Source organism: Delphinapterus leucas, chromosome 3, assembly GCF_059928025.1.
Source record: "Delphinapterus leucas isolate spDelLeu-1000000601 "Yukka" chromosome 3, BTC_Dleu_Yukka2, whole genome shotgun sequence".
Taxonomy (NCBI): Eukaryota; Metazoa; Chordata; class Mammalia; order Artiodactyla; family Monodontidae; genus Delphinapterus; species Delphinapterus leucas.
The window spans coordinates 123216051-123238537 of record NC_143131.1 but is presented as its reverse complement, the minus strand read 5'-3'; the positions used below and the strand labels follow the sequence as shown (position 1 = coordinate 123238537).

At 38.7% G+C, this 22487-nt stretch overlaps 1 pseudogene across 1 annotated transcript in view; it reads left to right on the top strand.

Moving 5' to 3' along the window:
* Positions 1-2363: 2363 nt before the first annotated feature.
* The window catches only part of LOC115803309 (uncharacterized), a 192294-nt pseudogene continuing 172170 nt past the window's right edge, over positions 2364-22487 (top strand). Inside the window, exon 1 of the transcript XR_016392783.1 lies at positions 2364-13817. The product of XR_016392783.1 is annotated as an uncharacterized LOC115803309 (transcript). The remainder of the gene's footprint in view (positions 13818-22487) is intronic.

Sequence of the window (22487 nt, the reverse complement as noted above, 5' to 3'; positions counted from 1 at the left end):
TGAACCTAAAAGGATCTGGTGACCATCTGGACATGGGTAGTGAGGGAGAGGGAAGTATTAAAGTAGAGAAATTTTGAAGACAGATGTTGGTAGGAGGGGATAGACTAGGGGCTGAAAAATCTCATGCCTATAAGGAGTAGACAGGTAAGGGAAATGAATGAAGGAGGCTAGATTGGGACTATGACAGGGAAGGGTTGGTCTGTGGAAACTGCCCTGTCTGCTAAAGGGAACAGCCTCTACTCAGCCTTGACTAGTCATTACCGTAGAGAAATTTATGTGTAGTGGTATCAGATCTTTCAGTTTTCAAGAGAAACTAAAATTTCAAAGTTGAAAGTAATTTCTCCTGATTTATTTCTTTAGATTTCATTTTTTAAAAAAACACTCTGTGGGTCAAACAAAACAGAAGGTGAGAGTTGAAAACCTAGGATGCATTGCTAATTTTCCTGATTGCCTGATATTCTCATCCATATATCTTCTAAAATTACTGCTTATATTTCCATTTAAAACATTTACATGCACTTTTCCAATTGTTCTAGGATGAATAGTATGAATACTTACTGATTACTGTTAGTACGTATCTCAAGCAAATAGTCCATTTGTGTCTGATTCCACAGTGGTTTCTTTTGCAACACATGCTATTCAAGAGATCTTAAGATGTGATCAATACATCCAAAATATGTACTCTGAAATAAATGGATGGTTTTTCAGACTGGGGGATATATGCGCATGCATGTTGCTGTTGTTTATGCAGTTTCAAGGGAAAATGTAGACAATTGTATTTTTGAATAGATAACTTCTGGGACTTGAAATGCAAGAGCACAAAGAAGGAAATTTTAGAAGTCTAGATGAGAGCACAAAGAAAGGAATGAGATCTGGGTAAAAGAGCTTTATTCAACCCAACCATAAAAGTCCCTTATCTCCTGAATGGGGTAGGATGATAGCTCAACTGACTTTATTTTAACTGGCATCTTTCAAGAAATACTGAAAGAAAAAAAAGCACTGGTGTGAGGTAGAATGGAGGTGTGATTTACAGAAATTCAGATCTTTCAATATAAGCATCCACATCAAATCTATGCATAATTTGTTTTTATGTAGCAAGCTTTGATGTCATTGAAATAATGGAAAAATTTTTTGACGGAAATATTACTTGTTAAGGTTTTGAAAAAATAAGAGTGTGTATTTCATTACTGAGAAAAAGCTAATAGAAGAGAGTAGGGTGTCAGGCATAATTCTGAAAGTAAAATGGATCAATGAATTTTGCTCCCAATCATTTCATCTTCCCAATGTGCTATTCATCTTACAGCTAGTTGCCTGGTAACCTGGTGATTATCAGGGGCAGTCATGGCATATCAACATTGAGGGTACAGCTGACTGTGCATGTGATTCCTGCTCTCTTTCAATCTGAGTAGGTAGTGATGGGTGAGTCTCCGGTCTAAGAGGAAGGGCTTTGTTGGTGCAGGGAAAGAATGCTGGATATCAGATGATAATCCAACCTCTACCACATTCTGGCTGTGACTCTTGGGAAAGTTATTTGACCTCAGACAGCCTCAGTTTCCTCATCTGTACAATGGAGGTAACTTTAGTTTCTACCTCTCAAAGTTGTGAATCTTACATGAGATCATGCATTAAAATGTGCAAATAGAAGGTACGATTATTTTAAATATTAACAGCCAGCACTACAATCACTACTACTAAAATGAATAACGCATGCTGTTATTGGAGACCGTTGAAGTTATTTGTTACTGGAAGCTGAATTAAATAGCTAATGATTATGTTTTATGAATCGTGTGGAATTTTTCAGTTGAAAGAAAACCTGACTTTGGCCAGTTAAAGCCAAGAGGAATTTACCGAAGGATTTCATAGTGCGTATATTCAATGAGTGGCTCAGGTCCTTTATTACTAGCTCTTAAAAACTGACAAAATATTTTGGTTTGAATAGGCACCATTCACAACTGTCTTCAAACTGTACTAGTAGATACAAAAATCTATGAAATCTACAAAGTGAGCTGTGCCCCTAGGATTAGGTAATTCCCTGCCTGCACAACTGTATAGATTCCTAGACACTTCATAAGTCCTCTAAATACGGTGGAGATCTTGTACACTCTGTGTGGGGACCATAGCACAAAGGAAGATCCTTGTCCTCTGAAAAGCTGGTCCTGAACCCAGCTGCTGGGAAATATTACTCTGAGTGGAGCAGAAGACATATTTCTACTGATGCATACAGTTTTCTTTTCCTGTTTTGACATTTCCTTAATGTTATGGGTCATGCACCGACAGCACATACCACCTTACATTGTACCCATACTTGCAATAAATTTTCCTCAGAGCGGACTTACAGAAGAATACATTAAGATATAGCTTGGGGTGTGGTGTGTGATGATCAGTGTTGTGATTGACAGAAAGAATTTCAGAGAACTAGACTCATTGCCTGAATTTGTTTTAGATTGAGAAAGTGCTTCTGAGGAATGGCTTCATTTATTCATTAATTCAACAAATTATGATTATAAATGGCTAGAAACTGAGGATAGTGTGACGTGATGAGCAAAACCAGTACAGTTCTTATCGTTACTAAAGTAATACTGCAAACACACTGTAGCAATTAAGTGTCATCAACGCTATGATAGAAAAAGTATAGCCACTGATGGAAATGAGTAGAAAGAATGCCTAATCGAAGGGTTCTGGGAAGATGTTATTATCTTGCTTTTGATTTGGCTCTGTCCCCCTTTAATGAAATCATTGACTTTTTTACTCTGTGCCAGGCACCGAGACAGATTTCTAGGTAAAAAAAAATACATAGAACTCACATAGGAGCACAGCTGCCTTCATTTCCACTCTAAGCTTTGGGCCAGTGATAAAGGAAGGTGGATGAGATTTGGAAATGTGTATGACAAGGAAAGCACATGTCCCTGTGTCCTTGTTACAGGCAGAGATTTATACAGATAATATTTCATAGATAACATAAAAATTTTAATTAAGATCTCAGTAAGCATTTAATACAGAACTCCTAAATGAAGTTGTTGTTGTTGTTGTTTTTCATTTGCTTTGATCAGCAAATTGTTTCCTGGGGTGATAATGACAGACGGCATGGTTTGGCAGGAGGATGAGCATACACACCTCACATTCATAGATAAAACCATGCTGACTGATGGCTCTGAGCCACTGAGAAGTCTCTAGTCAGAGACAGGCTTGGTGGGTGGAACAGGCAAGTGGATTGCTGTGGTTAACATTGCATTTTAGTGGAGACCTTCAAGATGGCAGAGGAGTAAGACGTGGAGATTGCCTTCCTCCACACAAATACATCAGAAATATATCTAAATGTGGAACAACTCCTACAGAACACCTACTGAACACTGGCAGAAGACCTCAGACTTCCCAAAAGGCAAGAAACTCCCCACATATGTGGGTAGGGCAAAAGAAAAAAGAAAAAACAGAGACAAAAGATTAAGGATGGTACCTGCATCTCTGGGAGGGAGCTGTGAAGGAGGAAACGTTTCCACACACTAGGAAGCCCCTTCACTGGTGGAGACGTGGGTGGTGTGGGGGAAGCATCGGAGCCACGGAGGAGAGCACAGCAACAGGGGTGCGGAGGGCAAAGCGGAGAGATTCCTGCACAGAGGATCAGTGCCGACCAACACTCACCAGCCAGAGAGGTTTGTCTGCTCATCCGCCAGGGCAGGTGGGGGATGGGAGCTGAGACTCTGGCTTCAGAGGTCAGATCCCAGGGAGAGGACTGCGGTTGTCTGCATGAACACAGCCTGCAGGGGGCTAGTACACCACAGCTAGCTGGGAGGGAGTCTGAGAAAAAGTCTGGAACTGCCTAAGGGGCAAGAAACTATTGTTTCAGGAAGCGCAAGGAGAGGGAATTCAGAGCACTGCCTAAAACACCTCCAGAGACGGGCGTGAGCCGCGGCTAACAGCGTGGACCCCAGAGACGGGCATGAGACACTAAGGCTGCTGCTGCAGCCACCAAGAAGCCTGTGTGCAAGCACAGGTCACTATCCACACCTCCCCTCCCGAGAGCCTGTGCAGCCCGCCACTGCCAGGGTCCCATCATCCAGGGGCAATTTCCTCAGGAGAACACACGGCGCACCTCAGGCTGTTGCAACGTCATGTCAGCCTCTGCCTCTGCAGGCTGGCCGCACATTCTGTACTCCTCCCTCCCCCTGGCCTGAGTGAGCCAGAGCTCCCTAATCAGCTGCTTCTGTAACCCTGTCCTGTCTGAGCGAAGAACAGACGCCAGAGGGTGACCTACACGCAGAGGCAGGCCTAAATCCACAGCTGAAACCCAGGAACTGTGCGCAAAAAGAAGAGAAAGGGAAATCTCGCCCAGCAGCCTCAGGAGCAGCAGATTAAATCTCCGCAATCAACTTGATGTACCCTGCATCTGTGGAATACCTGAATAGACAACGAATCATCCCAAATTGAGGCAGTGGACTTTGGGAGCAACTTTAGACTTGGGGTTTGCTTTCTGTATCTAATTTGTTTCTGGTTTTATGTTTATCTTATTTTAGTGTTCAGAGTTTATTATAATTGGTAGATTGGTTTATTGATTTGGTTGCTCTCTTCCTTTTATATATATATTTTTTTTCCTTTTTTTCTTTTTGTGAGTGTGTATGTGTATGCTTCTTTGTGTGACTTTCTCTGTATAGCTTTGCTTTTACCATTTGTCTTAGGGTTCTCTCTGACCTTTTTTTCTTTATTACTTTTTAATTATTTTTTATTTTTAATAACATTTTTAATTTTAATCATTTTCTTTGATTTTATTATTTTCTTTCTTTCTTTCCTTCTTTCTTTCTTTCCTTCTTTCTTTCTTCCTTCCTTTCTTTCTTTCTTTCTTTCTTTTTTTTCTTTCTTTCTTTTCTGCCTTTTTTTCTGAGCCACATGGCTGACAGGGTCTCAGTGCTTCAGCTGGGTGTCAGGCCTATGCCTCTGAGATGCGAGAGTCATGTTCAGTACACTGGTCCACCAGAGACCTCCTGGCTCCACATAATAACAAGTGGCAAAAGCTCTCCCAAAGACCTGCATCTCAATGCTAAGACCCAGCTCCACTCAACGACCAGCAAGCTGCAGTGCTGGACACCCAATGTCAAACAACTACCAACACAGGAACACAACCCCACCCATTAGCACAGAGGCTGCCTAAAATCATAATAAGGTCACAGACACCCCAAAACACACGACTGGCCGAGGTTCTGGCCACCAGAAAGACAAGATCCAGCCTCATCCACCAGAACACAGGCAACAGTCCCCTCCGCCAGGAAGCTTACACAACCCAGTCAACCAACCTTACCCACTGGAGGCAGACACCAAAAACAACGGTAACTGGGAAGCTGCAGCCTGCTAAAAGTAGACTCCAAACACAGTAAGTTAAGCAAAATCAGAAGACAGAGAAACGCACAACAGATGAAGGAGCAAGGTAAAAACCCATCAGACCAAACAAATGAAAAAGAAATAGGCAGTATATCTGAAAAGGATTCAGAGTAATGATAGTAAAGATGATCCAAAACCTTGGAAACAGAATGGAGAAAATATAAGAAATGTTTAACAAGGACCTAGAAGAACTAAAGAGCAAACAAACAATGATGAACAACACAGTAAATGAAATTAAAAATTCTCTGGAAGGAATGAATAGCAGAATAACTGAGGCAGAGGAACGGATAAGTGACCTGGAAGATAAAACAGTGGAAATAACTACTGCAGAGCAGAATAAAGAAAAAAGAATGAAAAGAATTGAGGACAGTCTCAGAGGTCTCTGGGACAATATTAAATGCAACAATATCCTAATTATAGGGGTCCCAGAAGAAGAAGAGAAAAAGAAAGGGACTGAGAAAATATTTGAAGAGATTAGAGTTGAACACTTCCCTAATATAGGAAAGGACATAGTCAATCAAGTCCAAGAAGCACAGAGAGTCCCATACAGGATAAATTCAAGGAGAAACATGCCAAGACACATATTTTCAAACTATCAAAAATTAAACACAAAGAAAAAGTATTAAAACAGCAAGGGAAAAACAATATATAACATACAAGGGAATCCACATAAGGTTAACAGCTGACCTTTCAGCAGAAACTCTGCAAGCCAGAAGGCAATAGCAGGACATATTTAAAGTGATGAAAGGGAAAAACCTACAACCAAGATTACTCTACACAGCAAGGATCTCATTCAGATTTGACGGAGAAATTAAAAACTTTACAGAAAAGCAAAAGCTAAGAGAATTCAGCACTACCAAACCACCTTTACAACAAATGCTAAAGGAACTTCTCTAGGCAGGAAACACAGAGAAGGAAAAGATCTACAATAACAAACCCAAAACAGTTAAGAAAATGGTAATAGGAGCATACATATTGATAACTACCTTAAATGTAAATGGATTAAATGCTCCAACCAAAATTCCTAGACTGGCTAAATGGAAACAAAAATGAGACCTGTACATATGCTGTCTACAAGAGGTTCATTTCAGACCTAGGGACACATACAGACTGAAAGTGAGCAGATGGAAAAAGATATTCCATGCAAATGGAAATCAAAAGAAAGCTGGATTACCAATTCTTATAACAGACAAAATAGATTTTAAAATAAAGACTATTACAAGAGACAAAAAAAAGCCACTACATAATGATCAAGGGATCAATCCAAGAAGAAGATATAACAATGGTAAATATTTATGCACCCAACATAGGATCACCTCAATACATAAGGCAAATGCTAACAGCCATAAAACGGAAATTGACAGTAAAAAAAATAATAGTTGGGAACTTTAACACTGTACTTTCACCAATGGACAGATCATCCAAAATGAAAATAAATAAGGAAACACAAGCTTTAAATGATATATTAAAAAAGGTGGACTTAACTGATATTTATAGGACATTCCATCCAAAAACAACAGAATACCCTTTCTTCTCAAGTGCTCATGGAACATTCTCCAGGATAGATCATATCTTGGGTCACAAATCAAGCCTTGGTAAATTTAAGAAAATTGAAATCATATCACGTATGTTTTCGGACAACAATGCTATGAGACTACATATCAGTTACAGGAAAAAATTCTGTAAAAAATACAAACACATGGAGGCTAAACAATACACTACTAAATAACCAAGTGATTACTGAAGAAATAAAAAAATACCTAGAAACAAAATGAAAACGTGACGACACAAAACTTATGGGATGCAGCAAAAGCAGTTTTAAGAGGGAAGTTTATAGCAATACAGTCCTACTTCAAGAAACATCTCAAATAAACAAGCTAACCTTACACCTAAAGCAATTAGGGAAAGAAGAGCAAAGAAACCCCAAAGTTAGCAGAAGGAAAGAAATCATAAGGATCAGATCAGAAATAAATTTTTAAAAAATGAAGGAAACAATAGCAAAGATCAATAAAACTAAAAGCTGTTTTTGTTTGAGAAGATAAACAAAATTGATAAACCATTAGCCAGACTCATCAAGAAAAAAAGAGAGAAGACTCAAGTCAATTGAATTAGAAATGAAAAAGGAAAAGTAACAACGCACACTTCAGAAATACAAAGAACTATCACCGATTACTACGAGCAACTATATGCCAATAAAATGGACAACCTGGAAGAAATGGACACATTCTTCGAAAAGTACAACCTTCCGAGACTGAACCAGGAAGAGGTAGAAAATATAAACTGACCAATCACAAGCACTGAAATTGAGACTGTGATTAAAAATTTTCCAACAAACAAAAGCTCAGGACCAGATGGCTTCAGAGGCAGATTCTATCAACATTTAGAGAAGAGCTAACAGCTATCCTTCTCAAACTCTTCCAAAATATAGCAGAGGGAGGAACACTCCCAAACTCATTCTAACAGGCCACCCACCCTCATACGAAAACCAAAGGAAGATGTCCCAAAAAAGAAAACTACAGGCCAATATCACTGATGAACATAGATGCAAAAATCGTCAACAAAATACTCACCAACAGAATCCAACAGCACATTAAAAGGATCATACACCATAATCAAGTGGGGTTTATCCCAGGAATGCAAGGATTCTTCAATATATGCAAATCAATCAATGTGATTAACCATATTAACAAATTGAAGGAGAAAAACCATGTGATCATCTGAACAGATGCAGAAAAAGCTTTTGACAAAATTCAACACCAATTTATGATAAAATACCCTCCAGAAAGTAGGCATAGAGGGAACTTACCTCAACATAATAAAGGGTGTATATGACAAACCCACTGTTAGCATCATCCTCAATGGTGAAAATCTGAAACCGTTTCCTCTACGATCAGGAACAAGACAAGGTTTTCCATTCTCACCACTGTTATTCAACATAGTTTTGGAAGTTTTAGACACAGAAATCAGAGAAGAAAAAGAAATAAAAGAAATCCAAATTGGAAAACAAAAGTAAAGCTGTCACTGTTTGCAGATGATGTGATACTATACATAGAGAATCCTAAAGATGCTACCAGAAAACCACTAGAGCTAATCAATGAATTTGGTAAAGTAGCAGGATACAAAATTGATGCACAGAAATGTCTTGCATTCCTATACACTAATGATGAAAAATCTGAAAGAGAAATCAAGGAAACACTCCCATTTACCCCTGCAACAAAAAGAATAAAATACCTAGGAATAAACCCACCTAAGGAAACAAGAGTCCTGGATGCAGAAAAGTATAAGACAGTGATGAAAGAAATGAAAGATTATACAAATAGATGGAGAGATATACCATGTTCTTGGATTGGAAGAATCAATATAGTGAAATGACTATACTACCCAACACAATCTACAGATTCAGTGCAATCCTTATCAAACTACCAATGGCATTTTTCACAGAACTAGAACAAAATATTTCACAATTTGTATAGAAACACAAAAGACCCCTAATAGAGAAAGCAATCTTAAGGAAGAAAAACGGAGCTCAGGGAATCAGGCTCCTGGATTTCAGACTATGCTACAAAGCTGCAGTAATCAAGACAGTATGGTACTGGCACAAAAACAGAAATATAGACCAATGGAACAGGATAGAAAGCCCAGAGATAAACCCATGCACCTATGGTCACCTTATTTTTGATAAAGGAGGCAAGAATATACAATGGCGAAAAGACAGCCTCTTCAATAAGTGGTGCTGGGAAAATTGGACAGCTACATGTAAAAGAATGAAATTAGAAGACTTCCTAACACCATACACAAAAACAAACTCAAAATGGATTAAAGTACTAAATTCAAGGCCAGACACTATCAAACTCTTAGAGGAAAACATAGGAAGAACACTCTAGGACATAGATCACAGCAGGATCCTATTTGACCCACCTCCTAGAGAAATGGAAATAAAAACAAAAATAAACAAATGGGACCTAATGTAACTTAAAAGCTTTTGCATAGCAAAGGAAACCATAAAAAAGACAAAAAGACAACCCTCAGAATGGGAGAAGATATTTGGAATTGAAGAAACAGGCAAAGGATTAATCTCCAAAATTTACAAGCAGCTCATGCAGCTCAATATCAAAAAAACACACAACCCAATCCAAAAAGGGGCAGAAGAATTAGGAGTGGGCGGGACTTCTGGCTCCTACCTGAAGGAGGTCGTTTGGCTGCTTTTGCTGCCGTCTGCAGGACCCGAGGCTCAGGATCACTCAGTGGAGCCGAGCTTAGAGAAACTGGAAAGAGCCCGAGGGGCGCCGTCCACACTGCCCAGGAGTGGGCGGGTTGTGGAACCCACTTCCAGGATTTTTGGCCTAGGTCTCCGCCATTATCCTGTGCGTCTCCTGGCACCACCGCGACCACAGGGTCCTATGTCAACCAATGCGGTGCAGGACCCAGCCCAGAGTCCATGGCTTTTCATTGGCTAAGTCCTTTCCAGGAAAGAAGGAGACTTCATCCATTTGGATTCCGTTATTGTTTCAGGTTCCCATGGTAGCAGCAGCATTTATGGTCCCTGGACAGGGCCATGTGATCTTTGAGGATGTGGCTGTGTCCTTCTCCCAGGAGGAGTGGGGTCTCCTTAACGATGCTCAGAGACTCCTGTACTGTGACATGATGCTGGAGAACCTGTCACTTATAGCCTCCCTGGGTTGTTAGCATGGAGTAGAAGCTGAGGAGGCCGTTTCTGAACAATGTGTTTCTGTAGAACAAGTGACAGAAGACAGGAATCCAAAGCTGGAGCCATCTATCCTGAAGCCTCTGTATTCCGATACGAGCGTCCTGGTGGAGAAAGATGTTTTGTACTTGGCTGACAATATGTTCACGTGCAGAGAGGTTGAGAAGGCTTTCCTAGGCAGCTTAGGCTTTCCCCAGCACCAGCCCTCCCACGATGGAGAGCATCCACGTAGAAGTAGGCAGAGAAGGGAGGTCTCTCACCCTGGGCAAGAGCATCACAAGTGCAGTGAATGTGGCAAAGCCTTCAGTAAAAAGTTTAAATTCGCAGAGCACCTGAGAGTTCACACTGGAGAAAAACCTTATGAGTGCAGTGACTGTGGGAAGTTCTTTAGACACAGCTCCAGTCTTATTCATCATCGGAAAGTTCACACAGGAGAAAGGCCTTATGAGTGCTGTAATTGTGAGAAAGTCTTTGCCCACAAATATAAACTTTTTGAGCACCAGAGAATCCACACTGGAAAAAGACCATATGAGTGTAATTAATGTGGGAAAGCCTTACTTTGCAAGGATTCACTTGTTCAGCACCAAAAAATCCACACTGGAGAAAATCCTCATAAGTGTGGTGAATGTGGAAAGTGCTTCCTGTACAAAAATAACCTTCTTGTGCACCAGAGGATCCACAGTGGAGAAAGGCCTTATGGGTGCAGCAAATGTGGAAAGTCCTTTGTCTTCAAAAAAAGGCTTCTTTATCACCAGCGAATCCAGACTGCAGAAAGGCCTTACATGTGCTGTGAATGTGGGAAAGCCTATGTCTACAAAGGAAGTCTTATTGTGCATAAGAGAATTCACACTTTAGAGAAGGCTTATGGGTGTAACAAATGTGGGAAATTCTTTACAAGCAGTTTTGCCTTCAATAGACATGAGGATGTTCACACTGCATGAAGGCGTTATGAGTGCAGCGAATGTGGGAAAGCTCTCAATGGCAAAGTTAAACTTGCTGAGCACCAGAGAATCCATAATGGAGAAAGACCCTATAAGTGTAATGAATGTGAGAAAGCCTTCATGCGCAAGTATACACTTGTTCAGCACCAAAAAGTCCACACTGGAGTAAAGCCTTTTAAATGCAGTGAATGTGGGAAGCCCTTCACTTACAAAACAAGTCTTGCTGTCCATCAGAGAATCCACACTAGAGAAAGGCCTTATATGTGCAGTGAATGTGGGGAAGTCTTTGTCTACAAAGACATTTCTCCAAATAAGATATACAGATTGCCAACAAACACATGAAAGAATGCTCAACGTCACTAATCATTAGAGAAATGCAAATCAAAACTGCAATGAGGTATGACCTCACACCAGTCAGAATGGCCATCGTCAAATAATCTACAAACAATAAATGCTGGAGAGGTCTGGAGAAAAGGGAACCCTTTTGCACTGCTGGTGGAAATGTAAATTGATACAGCCACTATGGAGAACAGTATGGAGATTCCTTACAAAACTAAAAATAGAACTACCATAGGAGCCAGCAATCACACTACTGGGCATACACCCTGAGAAAACCATAATTCAAGTAGAGTCATTTACCAGAATGTTCATTGCAGCTCTATTTACAATAGCCAGGACATGGAATCAATGTATGTGTCCATCGACAGATGAATGGATAAAGATGATGTGACCCATATATACAATGGAATATTACTCAGCCATTAAAAGAAATGAAATTGAGTTATTCATAGTGAGGTGGATGGACCTAGAGTCTGTCATACAGAGTGAAGTAAGTCAGAAAGAGACAAACAAATACCATATGCTAACACATATATATGGAATCTAAAAAAAAAAAAAGTCATGAAGAACCTAGGGGCAAGACAGGAATAAAGATACAGACCTACTAGAGAATGGACTTGAGCATATTGGGAGGGGGAAGGGTAAGCTGGGACAAAGTGAGAGAGTGGCATGGACATATATACACTACCAAACGTAAAATAGATAGGTAGTTGGAAGCAGCTGCATAGCACAGGGAGATCAGCTCGGTGCTTTGTGACCACCTAGAGGGGTGGGATAGGGAGGGTGGGAGGGAGACGCAAGAGGGAGGAGATATGGGGATATATGTATAGCTGATTCACTTTGTTATAGCAGAAACTAGCACACCATTTTAAAGCAATTATATTCCAACAAAATTTTGAAACAAATAAACAAAAAACCCAAAAATTGCATTTTAGCACAGGCATCCAAGGGTGCCAAGAACTTGACAGCATGACAGCTAGTGAAAGAGGAAGCCAAGGCAGTTAGGGGTGGCCTCCAATTCATGGTTGACAGCCAGGGATAATTTGTGGTTAACAGATCAGGAAAACTCACAGCATATACATGCGTCCTCACTCTGAAAGTGCTGTGAGTGAGATTGTCTCAGTGGAGTCTGTGCCTAGCTTTTTTTTTTTTTTTTTGCCTAGCTTTGAACTTTAAACACTGACTGTTTAGTGTGGCAGTATCTCTAAGTCGTCTTAAGTTACTTACCTCACTTTAAATAGTGATATATGTGATGTATAAGCTAGTTTATTCTAGACTTTAAGCCTATGTTTTGTTTTGTTTTTATTGAATTTTACTTGATTTACAATGTTCTGTCAGTTTCTGGTGTACAGCAAATTGATTTATATATATCTATTGTTTTTCAGATTCTTTTCCATTATAGTTTATTATAAGATATTGAATATAATTCCTTGTGTTATACAGTAGGACCTTGTTGTTTTTGTATCTCTTAATCCCAACTCCTAATTTATCCCTCCACTCTCCCCACCCTTTGGTAACCATAACTTTATTTTCTAAGTCTTTGAGTCTGTTTCTGTTTAGATATGAACATAGATATGTTCATTTGTGTCATATTCTGGATTCCACATATAAGTGATATCATATCATATTTGTCTTTCTCCTCCTGACTTACTTCACTTAGTGTGATAATCTCTAGATCCATCCATGTTGCTGCAGATGGCATTATTTCATTATTTTTTATGACTTAGTAGTATTTCATTGCATACATATACCACATCTTATTTATCCATTGATCTGTCAATGAACACTTGGGTTGCTTCCATGTCTTGGCTATTGTGAAAAGTGCTGCTATGAATATTGGGTTACATGTATCTTTTTGAATTAGAGTTTTCTCCAGATATATGCTCAGGAGTGGGATTACTGAATCATGTGATAACTCTATTATTAATTTTTGAAGAAACCTCCATACTGTTGTCCGTAGTGGTTGTACCAATTTACATTTCCTCCAACAGTGTAGGAGGGTTCCCTTTTCTTCATACCCTCTCCAGCATTTGTTATTTGCAGACTTTTTAATGATGGCCACTCTGACTGGTGTGAGGTAAACATAAGGCCTTTGAATTGCCACTCACACTGCCTAGAACACCCTGTCCTCAGATTGTCAGCTTAAATGGCAGTTCTTCAGAAAGTCTTTCCTGAGCCCCTGTTTAAAGAAGTTAGATGCAATAGATTTCTGTTATATTACATTGCTTTATTATCTTGTAGCATATATCACTTTTTGGAATTATCTTAAAGTTTTGTAATAGTATTTTTCTTTGTTGTAGGTATCCCCTTTCTAGTCTGGAAACTCTGAGAATAAGGACTTTCTCTGTCTCATTCACCAATGGATCCTCAGGACCTGGACTAGTCCCTGGCTTTTACGTCTCTGCACCTTCAAGGCAAGGATCATATCTTAGACAACTTGCCAAGTCTGATGCCACAGGACAGTAAGTGATTCCCATTAATACGTAGACTTATTTAGTAAATACAATTGAGCTTTGTAGATGTAACCAGTAGTGAACATTAAGTGAGCACCTTGTTGGAAAAAAGGGCCATTTTTCTCTTAATCAACTTTTAAATTAATTTAAAACCAGCTATTATTTTTGTGTATTTGTGTGTTCAGCTTGCATTTGAGCATCATTTTGTGACAGGTGCTTTGAGAAGTGAAAGAGAAGAGTACAAGGGGTCGTTGCCTTTCAAAGTCTTCTACTCTGTTCTGAAAGACATGGGTGAAGTTCATTTTCCTTTCTAATCTTTGGAAATGGTGCCTAGCTGTTCTTAGATAAATAATGCCTTTTTTTAAAAAAAAAGAATGAATAAATGGATAAAAGTAAAAATCACTGAATGAATGAAAAGAGGTGAATTAAGTGATAGGAGTTAGAACCAGATGCAGCCAGTCATCAGTCTTTGAGTCAGGGTGAAGAGATTTGATTGCATGAAGTCTTTGACTCATGAAGTAGACTTAATTTATTTTTCACCCAGTAGAAACCATTCACTGTTTCCTTGTGTTCATGTTATTGTTTCTTACTACCATGGGTTGTTCTTGATGTCCCTGTGGCTGAAATGCATGCTGATAATCTTTGTATGTTTAAAATCCATTCACTGAAGATAAAAGCAAACATCATCATCTCAGTGAAATAGTTTACTACCTCCCTTGCAGTAAGAAATTTCTCCACCTCTGAATTCCTAGAATGCTCTATTGACTCTCTGCCTGTCACACATAACCCTTTTCATCTTATATTGCCATTATTTATGTCTGCGTTTAATCTTCTCTTTTAGACTCAGCTCCTTGAGGGTGGGCTTATTGCTGATTTATCTGAGTAGCAAACTTTTAGTAATTCATTCAAAAAGTATTTACTGAAGACATTACATGTGAGGCAGAGTGCTAGTATTGGAGAAAGAGTTGTGAGCACCTAACATCGACAAGGCAAACACTAGTATGCCTTGGATTTTAGAGTTTAATAAAGAGCAGAGTATGAATGGCTTTTATTAGTTGAGCACATCAATTTGATGAGATAATTATCTTAGCATACTGTAGCTGAAGACATAGGTTTTATTTATTTATTTATTCTGGATAAATGCATTTACTTTTTTAAATTATAGTTCATGTAAAATATTATGTAAGTTACAGGTGTGCAATATAGTGATTCAAATTTTTTAAAGGTTACACTCCATTTATAGTTATTATAAAATATTGGCCTTATTCCCTCTGTTGTACCATGTATCCTTGTAGCTTATTTCATACATAATAGTTTGTACCTCTTAATCCCCTACCTGTTATGGCTCCTCCCCCCTTCCCTCTCCACACTGGTAACCACTAGATTGCTCTCTATGTCTGTGAGTCTGCTTTTTTTTGTTATTGTTTTTATATTCACTAGTTTGTTGTAGTTTTTACATTGCACATGAGCTATCATACAGTATTTGTCTTTCTCTGTCCCATTTATTTCACTTAGCATAATGCCCTCCAAGTCCATACATGTTGCTGCAGATGGCATTTTTTCATTATCTTTTATGGCTGAGTAGTATTCCATTGTGTATGTATACCACACCATCTTTTTTTTTAACATCTTTATTGAAGTATAATTGCTTTACAATGGTGTGTTAGTTTCTGCTTTATAACAAAGTGAATCAGCTATACATATATCCCCATATCTCCTCCCTCTTGAGTCTCCCTCCCACCCTCCCTATCCCACCCCTCTAGGTGGTGACAAAGCACTGAGCTGATCTCCTTGTGCTATGCAGCTGCTTCCCACTAGCTATCTATTTTACATTTGGTAGTATATATAAGCCTCTCACTTCGTCCCAGCTTATCTTTCCCCCTCCCCGTGTCCTGAAGTCCATTCTCTACATCTGTATCTTTATTCTTGTCCTGCCCCTAGGTTGTTCAGAACCATTTTCTTTTTTTCTTTTTTAGATTCCATATATATGTGTTAGCATACGGTATTTGTTTTTCTCTTTCTGACTTACTTCACTCTGTATGACAGACTCTAGGTCCATCCACCTCACTACAAATAACTCAATTTCATTTCTTTTAATGGCTGAGTAATATTCCATTGTATATATGTGCCACATCTTCTTTATGCATTCATCTGTCGATAGACACTTAGGTTGATTCCATGTCCTGGCTATTGTAAATAGAGCTGCAATGAACATTGTGGTACATGACTATTTTTGAATTATGGTTTTCTCAGGGTGTATGCCCAGTACTGGGATTGCTGGGTCATATGGCAGTTCTATTTTTAGTTTTGTAAGGAGCGTCCATACTGTTCTCCATAGTGGCTGTATCAATTTACATTTCCACCAGCAGTGCAAGAGGGTTCCCTTATCTCCACACCCTCTCCAGCATTTATTGTTTGTAGATTTTTTGGTGATGGCCATTCTAACTGGTGTGAGGTGATACCTCATTGTAGTTTTGATTTGCATTTCTCTAATGATTAGTGACGTTGAGCATTCTTTTATGTGTTTGTTGGCAATCAGTATATCTTTGGAGAAATGTCTGTTTAGGTCTTCTGCCCATTTTTGGATTGGGTTGTTTTTTTGATATTGAGCTGCATGAGCTGCTTGTAAATTTTGGAGATTAATCCTTTGTCAGTTGCTTCACTTGCAAGTATTTTCTTCCATTCTGAGGGGTGTCTTTTCATCTTGTTTATGGTTTCCTTTGCTGTGAAAAGCTTTTCAGTTTCATCAGGTCTCATTTGTTTGTTTTTGTTTTTATTTCCATTTCTCTAGGAGTTGGGTCAAAAAGGATCTTGCTGTGATTTATGTCATAGAGTGTTCTGCCCATGTTTCCTTCTAAGAGTTTTATAGTGTCTGGCCTTATATTTAGGTCTTTAATCCATTTTCAGTTTATTTTTGTGTATGGTATTAGGGAGTGTTCTAATTTCATTGTTTTATATGTAGCTGTCCAGTTTTCCCAGCACCACTTATTGAAGAGGCTTTTCTCCATTGTATATTCTTGACTCGTTTATTAAAAATAAGGTGACCATAGGTGCGTGGGTTTATCTCTGGGCTTTCTATCCTGTTCCATTGATGTATATTTCTGGTTTTTTGCCACTACCATACTGTCTTGATTACAGTAGCTTTATAGTATAGTCTGAAGTCCAGGAGCCTGATTCCTCCTGCTCCGTTTTTCTTTCTCAAGATTGCTTTGGCTATTTGGGGTGTTTTGTGTTTCTATACAAATTGCGAAATTTTCCTTCTAGTTCTGTGAAAAATGCCATTGGTAATTTGATAGGGATTGCATTGAATCTGTAGATTGCTTTGGGTAATATAGTCATTTTCACAATGTTGATTCTTCCAGTCCAAGAACATGGTATATCTCTCCATCTGTTTGTATCATCTTTAATTTCTTTCATCAGTGTCTTATAGTTTTCTGCATACAGGTTTCTTGTTTCCTTAGGTAGGTTTATTCCTCAGTATTTTATTCTTTTTGTTGCAATGGTAAATGGGAGTGTTTCCTTGATTTCTCTTTCGGATTTTTCATCATTAATGTGTAGGAATGCAAAAGATTTCTGGGCATTAATTTTGTATCCTGCTACTTTACCAAATTCATTGATTAGCTCTATTAGTTTTCTGGTAGCATCTTTAGGATTCTTTATATATACTATGCTGTCATCTGGAAACAGTGACAGTTTTACTTCCTCCTTTCTGATTTGGATTCCTTTTATTTCTTTTTCTTCTCTGATTGCTGTGGCTGCAACTTCCAAAACTATGTTGAATAATAGCAGTGAGAGTGGACAACCTTGTCTTGTTCCTAATCTTAGTGGAAATGGTTTCAGTTTTTCACCATTGAGAATGATGTTGGCTATACCACACCTTCTTTGTTCACCCATCTATTGATGGACACTTAGGTTGCTTCCATATCTTAACAAATGTAAACCATGCTGCTGTGAACTTTGGGGTGCATGTAGGAGGATTCTCTTTTTTCCACCTCCTCGCCAACATTTGTTATTTGTCCATTTTTTAAAATTAATTAATTAATTAATTTTTGGCTGCATTGGGTCTTCATTGCTGCACACGGGCTTTCTCTTGGTGCAGCAAGTGGGGTCTACTCTTTGTTGTGATGCTTTGGCTTCTCATTGCGGTGGCTTCTCTAGTTGCAGAGCATGGACTCTAGGCACGTGGACCTCAGTCGTTTTGGCACATGGGCTCAGTAGTTGTGGCTTGTGGGCTCTAGAGAGCAGACTCAATAGTTGTGGCACACAGGCTTAACTGCTCTATGGCATGTGGGATCTTCCTGGACTAGGGATTGATCCTGTGTCCCCTGCATTGGCAGGCAGATTCTTAACCACTACACCACCAGGGAAGTCCATTTGTGTTCTTTCTGATGACATAAGTTTTAGATTCCATAGATTATGGTTTCATTCCTGCTCTATTGCTTACTGGATATGTGACCTAAAGCTGGTAATGAGACGTTTTGGAACTTCTGTCTCAGCTACTTATTAACAAAAATAATGCTGTATAATAAACCACACCAAAGTAGATTAAAATAGAATTTATTAAACTCATGAGTCTGTGGTTTGACAGGGTGGTTTTTCTGGTCTGGGCCAGGCTAGGCTGTTTTCGTTTTGGCTAGCTCATATGTCTGTGAGCTGGTGAGTCAGCTGGGAGGATGGATCAGTCTAGATGTGCTTCACCCAAGAAAGATCTTTTGCACATGTTTTCTCACCGTCTACCACGTAAGCCTGGACTTGTCCACATGGTGGTTGTGGGGGTCCAAAAAAGCTAGTAATCTAGGCTCCAAGTTGGTAGTGTCACTTTTGCAGCATTCTGTTGGCAGAAGCAAGTCACAAGATCAGATCAGATTCATGGGGTAGGGATTCCATCTTTTGATGTGAGTTACTGGAAAATCACATTGTAAGAATGTGGATACAGGGGGACATGAACAGTTGTTGGTTATATTTTTACTTCAATCTATAAAACAGATGAATAATAGTTGCTACTTTATAGGTGGATTCTGAAAATTATATAAAATAATGTGGAAAAAACCTGGGATGTTATCTGGCACTTAAGAAATGTTGGAAGTTTTTATAGGATTTTTATATCACTTATCCTCACAACCAAGCATAGAGAGATATTATAGTCCTCATTCAGGTTACTTGTCCCTGACCACAGAGTTAGTCAGTTATGGGGCCAGGATTCAAATCAGGATTCAATTCAAAGCTGGTAGCAGAGATTTCCCAACTATTCACCAAAATTGTTTTTCTTTTTTGTTTTTTTGTTTTTCCTGGACTACATTTCCCAGCCCCTCTTGCTGCAAGTGTGACAGTGTGATTATTTTCTAGCCCATAAATGGTGAGTAGTATTGCTCAGGAGGGAAGGAGTCCAGATCTCTGATTCTCCATGTGGAAGAGAACTTCCTACAGATTAGGAACACTGATTTTCAGTTTTAGTGAGCTAGGAATAAACTTTTCTTGTGAATAGGCAATGAAGTGTTGGAGTTCTTACAGTAATAACAAACTAACCACTCTGGTTTAGTTGTAACAAACTAATAGTACTATAGCAAGCCAGCTGTAACAAACTAATACTAGCCATAACAAACTAGCTAGTTATAGCTGGTTGTCACTAGCTATAACAAACTAAACAATACAGAGTTTAATTTCTCAAACACTACGTGGTACAATTTAAGAAGGTGAAAACTTTTCTAGGTAGTATTTTGCAGGTATTAGGCTCTCTATCATTCATTGAAGAAATGAAGTTTCCAAAACTAAACATAAGCTTTCCAGTCCATTAATACCATGTACCACTATCTCTTTATCTCCCCTTTGTCTGTGATTTCCTCCTTTTCCTTCCACTCAGAGAAACACGTTCCTTTTTCATTAAACCAAACTGACTGTAGGGTTTACATGCATCTAACCTGGGCCAGAAGATCAAATTCTCTGATTAGAGTACCATTATTAGGGTTCATTTTATCTGCATGAACAAAAACAAAATGAAAAAAAATCAAGTGGTCCTTTCTATAGACTGAAAATATTTGTTTCAGGGCCTCTCTTTTCCACTTCTGAGGACACTATCAAGGACTCGTTGGGGTTCAAGGAAATTCTCACAGGGTTGTGAAAGTGGGTTTTAAGCACTCTAATGGAAAGAGAGGAGTTGAAAATTAAAAGTGAAGGAAATTAGAAGGGTTCAAAAAAGCTAGTGAAAACAGAAAAAATATATCAACCCTACTTGAAATGAAAGAGCATGAAATTTACCCTCCCTTTGGCCTAGAAAGAAGATTCCATACTAAGTGGCACCATTATTGAATCTGTAGAGAGACAATTAGGGCTTTAAATTATGACAAGTATTTGAGACCTCTGGTATTGACATCACTCAAAGAATTTGCCCTATGCCTTAGAGGAAAATGGAATCAGAGAGGCGGATGATGTAAACATGGATCCAAGGAATAAGAAGTCTACTTACATGCCTTAAAAGGAGAACAATTAGCTATACAGTGAAATAGAATCCAACTTTTAAAAAAATGCCATTTCTATTCACTTTAAAAGAAAGAATAATAATATAGGTAACATTTAATGCATACTCACTATGTGCCAAGTACTCTTGAGTTGAACAAGAAAGAGGCAAATAATAAAATCAAGTTGAAATTAGAAATTTTGTGAAAGCAAATGTTTTAAAAGGTATACCAGATACCAGGGAGGTTTGGAGTAGAGGAAGAAGATGAAATTTAAAGTCTTAGGTTGAATCTTGGCTGTGGCACTTGGGCAAGCATGTCACCTCTCCAGTCCTCTGTGGATTCATTTGTAAACTGGGAATAATGATAACCTCCACTGAGGGTCAGTAAGATAAAAATGTGTGAGGGCACTTTTCCAGCTGCAATATGCAAGGCATATGACCATATTTAAATTAAGCTCTTACATTACACACACACACACACACACACACACACACACACACACACACACCCCTAATTGTCTCATTTACAGTGATATCTGGTGGGAAGAAACAGCACAGCTTTTTTTGCAGTGGTTCATGTCTAGGGAAACACGCTGTATATCACCGATATCCCTTTATTGCCCAATAAATAAGCAAAACCTCACAACCAACAAGGCACATCACAACAAAAACACAGCTCTGAAACAAAACATAGGACAACATTCAAAGGCAGCTGCAGAAGACAGTTACATGATGGAAATAGGAAATGAGATAACTCACTCATATATTTCATTTCTTCCAGTAACTCGTTAGATACTTAAGAGAAGTGGCTTGTACCAGTTTTCTTTTCATTAAATATTCATATTTTCTAATGGAAATTGTTCTGAGATATTGGGTAAATTGAGCAACTTATAAATGTATGCCTCTGAAAGAAGAGTCTGGGAATTCCCAGTGAGCAAGCTACTGCTTAAATGATTAACACTCCATTGATTTTATAATGAAAAAGCTGGAAAGTAAATATAGTGTGTGTTTTAAATGTTATGATAGCTGTTTGTCTTGATGCTTAGATCATAAGATTTTTGATTGCAGATCTCTGTTAACTATGCAAAGTATTACTGTGATTTCACTGGAGGATCCTCTTTCAATTCTCTGGGGACAAAACCCCTCCATTAAGTCACCTATGAGGTAAAAAATGCAAATGAACCATTCTTACTATTTAGAAATGAAGGAAAAGATAATATGTTCTAGAAAATTTAAAGACCAGAAATTTGAATACAGGGTATACTTTCTATTCCTGTTAGGTAGGAGGATACTTGAGTTTCTGGGGAACGATGGGAGAGTAACTTAACCTTTATTTTTCTACATCAGTCCAGTAAATGTTTAATGAGCACTTACTATGTGTTTAGGATACAGTGGTGAGCAAGAAAAACATGGTACCTGAAATCAGGGGACTTAGAAGATAAACAAGCAAGTGGTAACAACACAGTGTGAGGAATGTGGTGGAAAGGAGCTGTGAGAACACATACAAGGGGGCAGATAGGTCAAGAACAGTGTCCTTGATGGGATGGCTTATGCTGGACCCTGAGGATGCACAGAAGGTAGGATTGTTCCAGGCAGTGGTAAGAATATGTGCATTGGTCAGGAAATTAGAAAGAAGAGGGCATGTTTGTATAGCTGAATCACACTGACTCCATTTTGTCAGCTCCATCTTGGTCCCAAAGTCCTACTCTCTCTCTCTTCTACGTGACTGAACTTTAGTCTACAAACAAGGAATGTGCCCAAGCCAGATAAGTTCCTTATTGACTTTTACGCTTGCCTTCATCTGATATGAAAACTGGAAGAATGCCTTTTAAAAATTTTTATTGGAGTATAGTTGATTTACAATGTTGTGTTAGTTTCTGCTGTACAGCAAAGTGAATCAGTTATATGTATACATATATCCACTCTTTTTTAGATTCTTTTTCCATATAGGTCATTACAGAGTGCTGAGTAGAGTTCCCTGTGCTATACAGAAGGTTCTTATTAGTTATCTATTTTATATATAACAGTGTGTATATGCCAATCCCAATCTCCCAATTTATCCCTCTCCCCACTTCCCCTTTTCCCCTGGGCAACCATAAATTTGTTCTACATCTGTGACTATTTCTGTTTTGAAGATAAGTTTATTTGTACCATTTTTTAAGATTCCACATATAAGCAATATCATATGATATTTGTCTTTCTCTGTCTGACTTACTGAACACTGG